The following is a 10,602-nucleotide window of genomic DNA, read 5'->3' as shown; positions in this document are numbered from 1 at the left end:
TACTATCAGGAGAAAGATTATGGTGGGCTGTGACCTAGAGCCAGGTGAAATCTTATTGATGAAATAAGATACTATGTACTTATAGAGAAAACGGAACAGAAAGGAGGTGGACTACCAAGGATGTAGGTGCCTAAGTTGGGAAACCTATTTGTGGCTAAGAATTTACAAGCCAGAGGTAATTTCCTGGGCAGAAATCTTCAGAATAGGATACAGAAGAATTTGTAACAAGGACATAGGCCTTTTTGTTTGGGAAGTGGGTGGGGTGGGGGGGGTGGGGGAAACTGAAAAAGGGGAGAAGATAACGTTTCGTTTTCTCAGGCATTTTGTTCCCCTAAGCAATAGAAATCTTTGAAACACCAGAATGGGTTCTCTGAGTGCTTCCATAATAAATTTGAATCATTTTCATTCTAAAAATTTAAAACTGTAGCTCACCTAATCTAATATACTAGTAATATAATTTGAGGGTAAGTGAGTTTCTCAAAGTTATATGACTAACAACTTGTTTGAAAGAAACTGGTAACTTGCTAGAGATGAAGTTAAGATATGGCATAACTTCATAATAATAATAAGTAATTAAGTTACAATAGGTAATATATTAAGAATTTATTATGTTTTAGGTACTATGCTAAGTATTGTATATATATATTATCCTATGTAATCCCCATTATTACTTTAGAAGCTAGATTCCACTATTGTTATCCTTATTTTCAGATAAAGAAACTAAGATTTAGTGAGGTATATCAATGAGGGTAGACTAGGTTAAGTTGTGGTAACAAATAACCCTCAAAATCACTATGGCTTAATAAAACCAAGTTTATTTCTCTCTTATGCTACAAGTCTATCCCAGGTCACCAGGGGGACTCTGCCCAAGATAGTTACTCTGAGACCCAGGCTGATGAAGCAGCTACCATCTTGAATATTGCTGGTTGTTGTGCTAGAGGGGCAAGAGAAAATTTTGGAGAATCTTGCACTGGTTATTAAATGTTATAGCCCAGAAGTTACATAGAACACAGTTGCTCAAAATTCTTTGACCAGAACTAGTTACATGGCACCACCCAACCACAAAGGGGTCCAGTCTTCTGGGTGCCAGGAGGTGAGGGGAACTGATTATGTGTGAGTAGCATCAATGACCATAACAGAGATTAAACCACCTGCCTAAGGTCACACAGCTATGCAATTGTGGATACGAGTTTTTACCCAGCTGTAGACCCTTGAGCTCAGGCTACTAATCCCTAGCCACCTAATAAGATTCCCAGAAAACCAGCCAAGTAGTGAGACTATCCTCCCCTAGATGTTTCTGGGTTTCCTTGAGAAGTACTAATAGTGAGAAAGAATCTTAAGCTCCTGACCCCTTAGGCAGTGGATGAATATATTATGCTAGAAAAAGGGGTCATTCTCTGAAGATCTTCATTCCGTTAAAGGACGGAAAGGAAGGATTTTCATCTACATTCATGCTAATAGTCTTAGCTAATGCTCTGCCTTCTTGTCCTCTAAACTCAACCCAATGATTCAGAGTAGTTTCAATATTACCGATAGTCAAGGAGAGTTATTCCTAGAAAAATGGACATATTTTCGAAGTAATCTATGCTTTTGATCTAGTGTGCTATTTGAAACCAGACATATAAGTTACATTGTTGCTTTTTGTGAAATGGCCTGAAAATCATGGGGAATTGGAGGGAAGCCAGTATTTCAATTTAGTTAGACCCCTGACCTCATTAGATGGTAATAATTTTCTCTGATGCGAGCTGGATTTCAAGATTGTCTGTGCAGAGGAAGTCTCCATTATTCTCTTCTCCTCTGCTCTGTTTAGTTGCTTCATCATACCATTGAATCTTTATAATTATTGTCATTACTATTATTATTATTATTATATACATTTTTGGGTGTATAACATTATAATTCAACATCTGTGTAAACTACATAATGATCACACAAGACCTATCTTCTCATGTTGGCCTACAATGTACCAAAATGTATATCACTCATCAGCTGGATCAAAAGGACAATCCCCTTATCTGACTGAAAGGGGTTATGTTTCAGCAATAGTTTACAATATCACAGGTGTGGAAGAATGTTTCATTGGTTCCCAAACTTTGACTCCTCCACAGTATTAAAATATGCCCAAATCTAGGCCCTGGGCTCATGGTGGGCTCACTCCTTGACTTTTGGGCTTGGTCATGTGACTTGCTTGGCTAATGGGATGTTATTGACATGATGTGAAACAGAGGGTTTTATTGTACCTGTCTGGTTAGGAATACCCTCTTCTTTTGCCCTCCTGTATTAGATAGTTGTTCCAAGGAAGGTGAGAGACAACTGGAGCAGAAGGGACCCAACCCATAGCTCTATTGGTCAAACCTCAGCTGACCCACAGACTCACGAGTGAGGAATAAATGCTTACTGTTGTATGCCACTGAATTTGGGGTGGTTTGCTATGCAGCAAAATTATGGCTGTAGCTAACTGATACAACAGAGCTCTGAAAAACTGCATTTATCAAAAATTGCTAAAGCCACAATAAACATTTGGTAATAAATATCAATGAATCTTAGAGGTAGGGTGTCCCAGAATGCAACTTTTTAAGAATGCAGAAATTCCATCTACATCATCTACTTAAAAATTCTTAGGGTTTATACTACTCCATAGTCCATTCCATTGTTGTGTCAGGCAAATTTGTGAGAACTGAGTTTGATTCTGGAGCACAGTCCACTGCAGTATCAGCTAATAATACTGTCTCTGAAATCTTTTTGTCATGGTTTCTGGAGAAATGCTAAGAGCACAGACCTACCAAAAAATCAAAAGTGGGCTCTGAGGAGCTCATATAAATTATAATGATAAACATTTTCAGAATATCTGCATTAGATCAATACTGTCCTAGGTATTTTCAATAAATTATCGAATTTATTTCTCATTCTTAAAAGATATTTAATAAAGATGTTGAAATTGAGGCTCAGAAAGGTTAAGTGATTTATCCAAGGACACATAGCTAGTAAGTGGCAAAACCAGGATTCTTATCTAAGTCTTCAATGCCCAAGCTCTGTCTATCCAATCTGAGATTTATCTTTTTGTCTTCAACCAGTGCCTGCCAACATGCTTTTCAGATATGGGCACTTAATACTGTTTACACTGAAGGGAAAGTTTAGCTTAGTCCTAAGGGGGTAGAGGAGGAAACAGGGAAATTGATCCAGATAATCAGATTATCAACCATCTCAGGATTGATTTTGGCCCAGTGACTGCTGATGTCTTGCTCAGTGTTCTCTCTCTTTGTCCCAAGGGCTTGTTTAGATTTATCTTTTCCTGATAGAGCACATCTTCTGGGTTGAGAGCAGGGAGATGGGAAGGTGCACTCTTATATTTTCTTGATTGTTCATTTTCATCTAACTTCGGACACCTTTTGTTCCTGAAGAACAACATTGATTCCCTGACATCCTTCAATATGAAGTTCTGGGTCATTAGGGAGCATGTTGGACCTAAGTTTCACTGTGCCAATCAATTAGCAGGTGACCCTTATCTGACAGCCAAGCGAAGCAGAGAAACCACTTGGCCAGCTCGGCTGGTTCTGCCTGGATGGGTCACAGCAACCGGGATGCTCTTCTCTAAGGAGCTCAACACTCAGCACTGACACGCAGGTAAACAGTCTTTTAAACAGCAGGAAAAATTACACCATAGGGTGGAGTTTCTTTAAAAAGAGGGCTATTATGAGATGGTAGACATGATTCACTGAAATAGCCCTGGGATGTAAGAGAGAGTGAGGAGAAGCAATCCTCTCTTTTCAAACTGAAGCCACAGCAGGACAGTGGAAGAACACTGGTTTGAGGCCCGAGAGAAGTGACAGCCTCAGCGTCATTGACTTGCTGTGTTGACCTTGGGCATGTTACTTAACTTTTCAGGACTTCACTTCCCTCATCTCCACAGCAATAGAGACAAGAGCGTCATCTGACTTGACAAATGCAAAACTGTGTCTGCGAGGAAAGGGTAGGACAGGCAATCTGGCCTAGGGGGTCCCCGTTTTCTATATTGCCCATCTTCCAGGTGGATCCATGCAGAATGCTTCCCTGTGCTAACAGGTGCAAGGTTGGGGAATGGTGCTGGGCAGAACCAGAGAGTTTTGATGTTCTGAGAAATCATTTTGGACAAATGGCATCAGAAGCCAGACTGAGACATGATCCAAAGAGGCCCTGACACTGTTCCTTTTTGACCAGCCCCATGCTTGCTCATCTCTGCTTGCACAGATGGCACTCCTAACAGAAATGACAAATGGCCAATATTAGTGTTGTTTGTTTAAATTAATTATCCAATGAACTAATCTATTTAGCCCCTCTAATTATTCCTCAGTGGAAGATTAAAAAACTTCAAGAACAGTCAAATTATGTTGCCATTATTTAAAAAAAAAATCCACCACAACTTTAGCAAAGATGGCAGAATATGCCTCAGGCAGGAAGGTACTGAAAAGCGTTTCATCTTCACTTTGAGATCAGTTGCTTATTTCCAGCTCCTAATGACTGTCACTTCAGCTCTTGCATTTCATTAAAGACCCTTTCTGTTTTAGTGTCTGTGAATGAGTGAAAAATGATTCTTTGGACACACCTTATCAGCCCAGAGGCAGAAATAAGAGCTGGCAAATGATAATCATATTTCTTAATCCAAAATGTGCTTGCTTCGCTGAGCATGCTCTGTCCCATATGCATTCCATAAGATCAGGACATTTCTCAATTTTATTTTTAAAAACACAGCACACTGCCATTCTCAACTTTTAAATATATTCAGCTTCATTTACTGGGTTAGTGGACATTTATTGAACACCAGGCACTGTTTTAGTTTCTACGGTTATAAAAGTAAGTAAAAGCCAGAATCTGTTCCCCTTCATCACGGACTAAAGGATTACAGAAATATTCAGGGATCTAGGCTCACAGTGAAGGATGTGCTGGAGACAGCAGAGCCAAGTATGGGTTCTAAAGAAGGTAGAAGGTGAAACACTAATGAATACCCTTTCTAAGGTCCTCGGAAGAGGAACGATCAAATACTCCGTCCCTTCTCATCATGCCATTCAGAAGACAGTGACTTATTGGAAGGAGGGGAATTTGAGATTCTTTGTGCTAGCTGTGACAAAGATTGAAATGCTAGTTAATTTTTTTTTTTTAGTTAAACTTACTTTTGAATCACTGTCATATCTAGAATACTTTTGATAGAAAGTTAATGAAAAATCCAACCTCCAAACATGGAGGATTATTTTCCCCATGTAACGAGAATCTGTATGTGGGTGGCTGCTGGCTTTACTGCAGTTACTTAGTTTTATGTGAATCGCCATCTTGGCCTTTCCCTCGTGGTTGCCAGATAGCTGCCCTAACTCCAGGCATCACTTTTACCTTAAAGAAGAAGAAAGGTGCAAAGAAACAAGGAATATTGGTACAGCTGTACTTGTTCCTGTTATCCAGAAAAGCATATTCTTTCCCAGAAGATGTCAGTTTATCTCTGCTCTAGTCTCATTGGCTGGAACAGGGTCACATGGCTACATGTAGTGCAAAGGAAGCTGGGAAGAGTGTATTTGGCTTGTCCAGCCTCTTTATCACATGGAAGCATGGTAAGAGGAGAATGGAAATGGAGTTGGCTTAATCAAATAGCATTGTCTACCACGAAGGCTGTGTATTAAAGAACATTCATAAAAGATGGTTAGGCAGGCCTTGCTTCCTCTGATCTGTTCTCCACACTGCAGCCTGTGTGATATTCTCAAAGGAAAAACATGTTCATTTAATTCCGTTGCTTAAAATGTATCTATGGTTCCTCAGTGCTTATTCTGTTATAAGCTCTTATAGGACCTGCTATCTTTTCTCTGCATAAATTATCACCGTACTGGTATTTTTCATGAGACTGTTTTACTCAACATTTAATTGTAATAATAGGTGCTCAATAAATATTTATTGAATGACTGTATCAACAAATAAATAAATACGTGACATGAGTGCTATACTCTTAAAGAACTTTATCTTAGCATTGAGTGGAATGCTTAATATATTAGTATTAGGTTTGTTGATATCTATACATTCGGTATTTACATTTTTAAGATCATTCTGCTTTGGAAATGGGTTAAATAAACAGAAGTCTCAAGAATCCCTAAACTTTAGCAACAATGTTTAAGAAATTGCTCCACAGGCTCCCAAGTACCAGTTGAGCTAAGAGCCAGTTCCCTAAAGTACCATGCCTGACGATGCCCAGGGCAGTGCCAGGGTAGAGGGATGAAGCAGCATTATTTTTTTCTGTCTCCTGGAAGCTTATTTTTATGGTTATGATATTACCATATGTAGTGTTTCATAAACTACTTTTATGGAAAACATTTGTCCCCACTTAAATGAAGAGAAAAGCAGGCAAAAATAACATTCCAGGTCAGTGAACAAATGGCTTCTTTGTGATACTTTAGGGGGATGACCTTCCCCTGAGCTGGGTTGGAATCGCCAGGCCTCAGAAGGGATCATCTCTCTGGTATAAGAATTTATTGTTTGCTTGGAAATATAAGCAGAGCAGTTTCTTTGGGCAAGTCACAGAATAAGGAATCTCTAAGTACATACAGCCAGGTATGATGCAAAAGAGGAAAATGAATACTGACCAAGGAAACACTCGAGCAATGAGCAACGTCAGAGAACCTAAAACCTCTTTATTATAATCCTAAATTACTCTAATTTGAATGTTCCATCTGCTGCTTATTGGGAACCATCCCCTCTTTACAGATCATCACACTGATACTCAGGAAAGGTAAGCTGTCCAAGGCCAAATAAGTCCGTTGAATAATGAAATTATTGGTAGCAAACCCAGGTAATCTTGCTCCAGGACTGGCTCCCACGATCACTACACCAGTTGCCAGGGCACTTCCTGGGGAGGCCTCCATTCGCCTAATGCTTTAGCTGAGTGGAAGAATATTCAGAAGATGGGGCCACGTCCTATGTTAGAAAGTTTAATACACAGTGTGAAAAGCAGGAGAATAGTCCCCACAAAAGATTCCCATATCTTAATTGCTGAGACCTGTGAATATGTTATTACATGGCAAAGGGACTTTGCAGTTGTGATTAAGGCTAAGGACCTTGAGATGGGGTCATTGTCCTAGGTTATCCAGGTGGAATTCAGTCTAATCACATGAGTCCTTGAAAGATGAAGGCTTTTCCCAGTTGCAGTCAGAGAGAGATGTGACCATAGAGAAAGGTTCAGAGAGATGGGACTTTGCTAGATTTGAAGAAGGAGGGAGGGTCTACAAGCTAAGGAATGTGGAAGGCTTCTAGCAGCCAGAAAACACAAGGAAATAGATGGTCCCCTAGAGCCTTCACAATGGCATGTAGTTCCGCTAACTCCTTGATTTTAGCCAGGGGAGACCCATTTCAGAGTTCTGACCTCCAGAACTGGAAGACACCAAATGTATGCCTTATTTAGCCATTAAACTTATGGTAATTTGTTACAGCAGTAATAGAAAGTTAATACAAACAGTGGCCCCTCTATTTGGAATGTTTGGAAAATCAGTATTCTGCATTGTTTCCAAAACAGATTAGTATTTTCTCCTCCTGGGGAGCAAGCTGGTGAATTTCCTTAGCCTCTACTGCTCTCTGTTCCTTCTGAACAGCTTCAGTCAAACCACTGGTCAACCAGGAATTGTGGTAGTCTGCCTGGGGGGAGATGTCAGGGATGATGACAGGAGAAATAGCTGTCTATAACTGAAGTAATTGCTTCCATGGCATTTTAAATGCTTCAGGTTTTGGTCTACCTGGGACCAATTAGATGGGTGGCTCAGAAGTTACTTCCAAGGGTTCCTTAAATGGGTCACAGCAGTCCATTAATTAACTCCCAACACCACATTCTACACATAGAAAAGCAAATATCCTTTTTTATTCCCCATCTCAAATTTTACCTTGCCACATTCTTTACCCTAGACCATCACCCAAGGAGAATTATACAAGGCATACCATGTGGCAACATAGCTCAAATAACTAGGCCAGCAACATAAAATGCCCCAGATTTGAACATGAGGCCTTCCATATTGTCTCTACAGTAATATTCTAGTTTAACAAGTAAATCACCGTCCTCTTACTGTTGGGAAGAGGTCCGTATCCTTGTTTCCAAAGAAAAACGGGTCCATTCAGTGTCCTGGAATATCACCGCAATTTTATTCCTGGAAAGGAGCAAGGAACGTGAGACCTTGTCCCGCTTTCGACCCTGAGGACACCTGAACTCTGGAATCACTCACCTTTTCTGGCTCACTTCCTTTCTGTCTCTTCCTCAACACCCTCTCCTACTCCAAGCTGAACAACTGAACTGGCAACTGGAGTGAATTTTAGGGCTTGGAATAATTTATGTAAATTATCTCCTCTTCAAAAACCTGCTGTGGCTCCTCCATACTGCTACAAAGTAAATGCCAAGTTTCTGACTCTGAAATGTAAGGTCCTCTGTTATTCGGCATCGAACTACCTCTCCAGCCTAACCTCATGTTTAAATGGAGATGTTGCTGTCTACCCTGCACAGGCATCAAGGGGAAAGAGAGAGAAAAAGCTTATGTGTAGAGCCCTTGGTACCTTTCATCTACATGAAAAGAACCTTCTCCTTCCTCTTCTTGTGGGTTAAGAAGTTGCAGGGAAGCAGAAGGTGGAGGGGAGAGATGCGAATGTGAGAAACTACTGGAATTCAAACCCTGACCACAACAATTTGGAAGGGAGTGTGTTTTTCTCCCGCCTAAGGAGAAAGGTTGTCACAGGACCTAAAATACTTGGGGAGGGCTGTTAAAAAGGTGAGTGAGTAGTGGGGATAGGAACCATTCCCAGAGCTGAATTGCATTAGAAAGGCCACTGTCCCTGGTGTAACTCATACAAGGTGGCTCTACCTGCTCGGTAGGAACTCTCTGCTGCATTGGTGATATTCTTATTACAGTTCATTGTGAGTCCCTTGTTATGAGTTGAATTGTGTCCTCCCCAAATTAAAACATTGAAGTCCTAACCCTCAGTGTCTCAGAGTGTGGCCTAATTTGGAGCATCTCTACAGAGGCGATCATGTTAAAATGAGGTCATTAGGATAGACCCTAACCCAATATGACTGTGTCCTTATAAAAGAGGGTTATTTGGACACACAGATGTGTAAACAGGAGATGATGTGAAGAGACAGGAAGAAGAGAGGCCTGGAATGGATCCTTCCCTCATAGACCTCAGAAGGAACCAGCCCTGTTGACACCTTGATCCCAGACTTCTAGACTCCAGAACTTTGAGACACTAAATTTGTGTTGTTTAGGCCGCTCAGTCTCCAATACTTCATTATAGCAGTCCTAGCAAACTAATATACTCTTTCTGACTTTACAGATAAAGAGAAATTAATTTTTCCAACTCTTTCTGTTCAATACATAATGAAAATAATTTCCTTTTATACTCCCTTCCTCTCCCCTCTCCACCCCTCCCCACTCTCCTCTCCTCCTCCTCCTCCAATTTCTCCTTCTACCCCCCCACCCCGCCGACTAATTTTCAGATTAGAAAGTGTTGCACATGCCAAATTGACTAATGTGACATCTTGTGTATTGTCTATTTCCCAAGAAGCCAATACTTCAAAGCTCCAGCTTTCTAAACGCCAAAACTATGTCTACCATTAGGGCTCGTACCAGATTCATAGATGAGATTCAAAACTAGGGGGGTCAGGAAAACACTGTTTCTCAGAATCAGAAGCGAGGAGTATTGTGATTAGAGCTGGTGTTTTGTTTGTTCTATAACTATCTGTAATAAAGAATAAGTGTAAACTCCTACACTTAGGGTGCAGATACACAGAACACCACATAAACAGTTTGAGAGATAAATGATTGAGCATCCCAAATATAAAATAGTTTGCATTTGAATCAAATGAAAACTCACAATATACTATGGCAGCAAAAAAAGTAAAGAAATAAATGAAAGCTAATTTGATGTTAGGATGCATTACCAGAAACATAGTGTGCCGAATGAGGAAGGTAATAGGTCCCTTACCTGCACTGCTGAGGCTGTACTTAGGAATGCCAAGTTCCCTCCTGGTACCAGACTTAAGAGGACACCCACAAACTGTAGTGAGCATAAAAGCAAGTGACCTAGATCTTGTGAAAGCGTTAAATGGCAGGGTAGAGGTTGGCAGGGCAGTAATTAGTCCCTCTTCCCTAATAGATATCAACTTAAATAAAACTATAGTCTGAGTAAAGTGTGCTTGCTCTACAAATGCAGCTTCCAAGCAAAGACTTGTAGCCCTTGGTCCTTTCTGTATAGAGATTCTGAATCTGCCACTGCCCGGCTTGTGAAGTTCTTCTTGAACCAAGGCCTTGCCCCTAGCAGTAAATTTTGTACCTTAAAAGGCGACTAAGTCAGCCCAGAAGGGCTGACTTAATCTATTAGCCTTGTCCTCCCTAGGATAAATTAGTCTATCAGAAGAGCTAACTCTCGCCAGAAAATCCAGAGAACAGGACCACCTTAAAGGACTGGCAATAGCCAGACAGGGGTGGGAGGGCTGGGAGGAGGGGTGGCCTCTGAGGCTTGGATTCTAAGGTGAGTAGGCCCAGATGAGGGGCTGCAAGGGAAAGGGATGTAGGTGGAGGTGGGACAAACTGGGCCCTCTAGAGCCAGGGGAAGCCT

General features: G+C 40.8%; 1 protein-coding gene across 5 annotated transcripts in view; it reads right to left on the bottom strand.

Annotated features, from left to right (window-relative positions):
• The window catches only part of RGS6 (regulator of G protein signaling 6), a 444,196-nt gene that overhangs the window by 141,412 nt on the left and 292,182 nt on the right, over nucleotides 1–10,602 (bottom strand). The window lies entirely within an intron of this gene.

Source organism: Pteropus alecto, unplaced genomic scaffold (genome assembly GCF_000325575.1).
Source record: "Pteropus alecto unplaced genomic scaffold, ASM32557v1 scaffold8, whole genome shotgun sequence".
NCBI lineage: Eukaryota > Metazoa > Chordata > Mammalia > Chiroptera > Pteropodidae > Pteropus > Pteropus alecto.
This window is presented reverse-complemented; position numbering and strand designations above follow the sequence as displayed.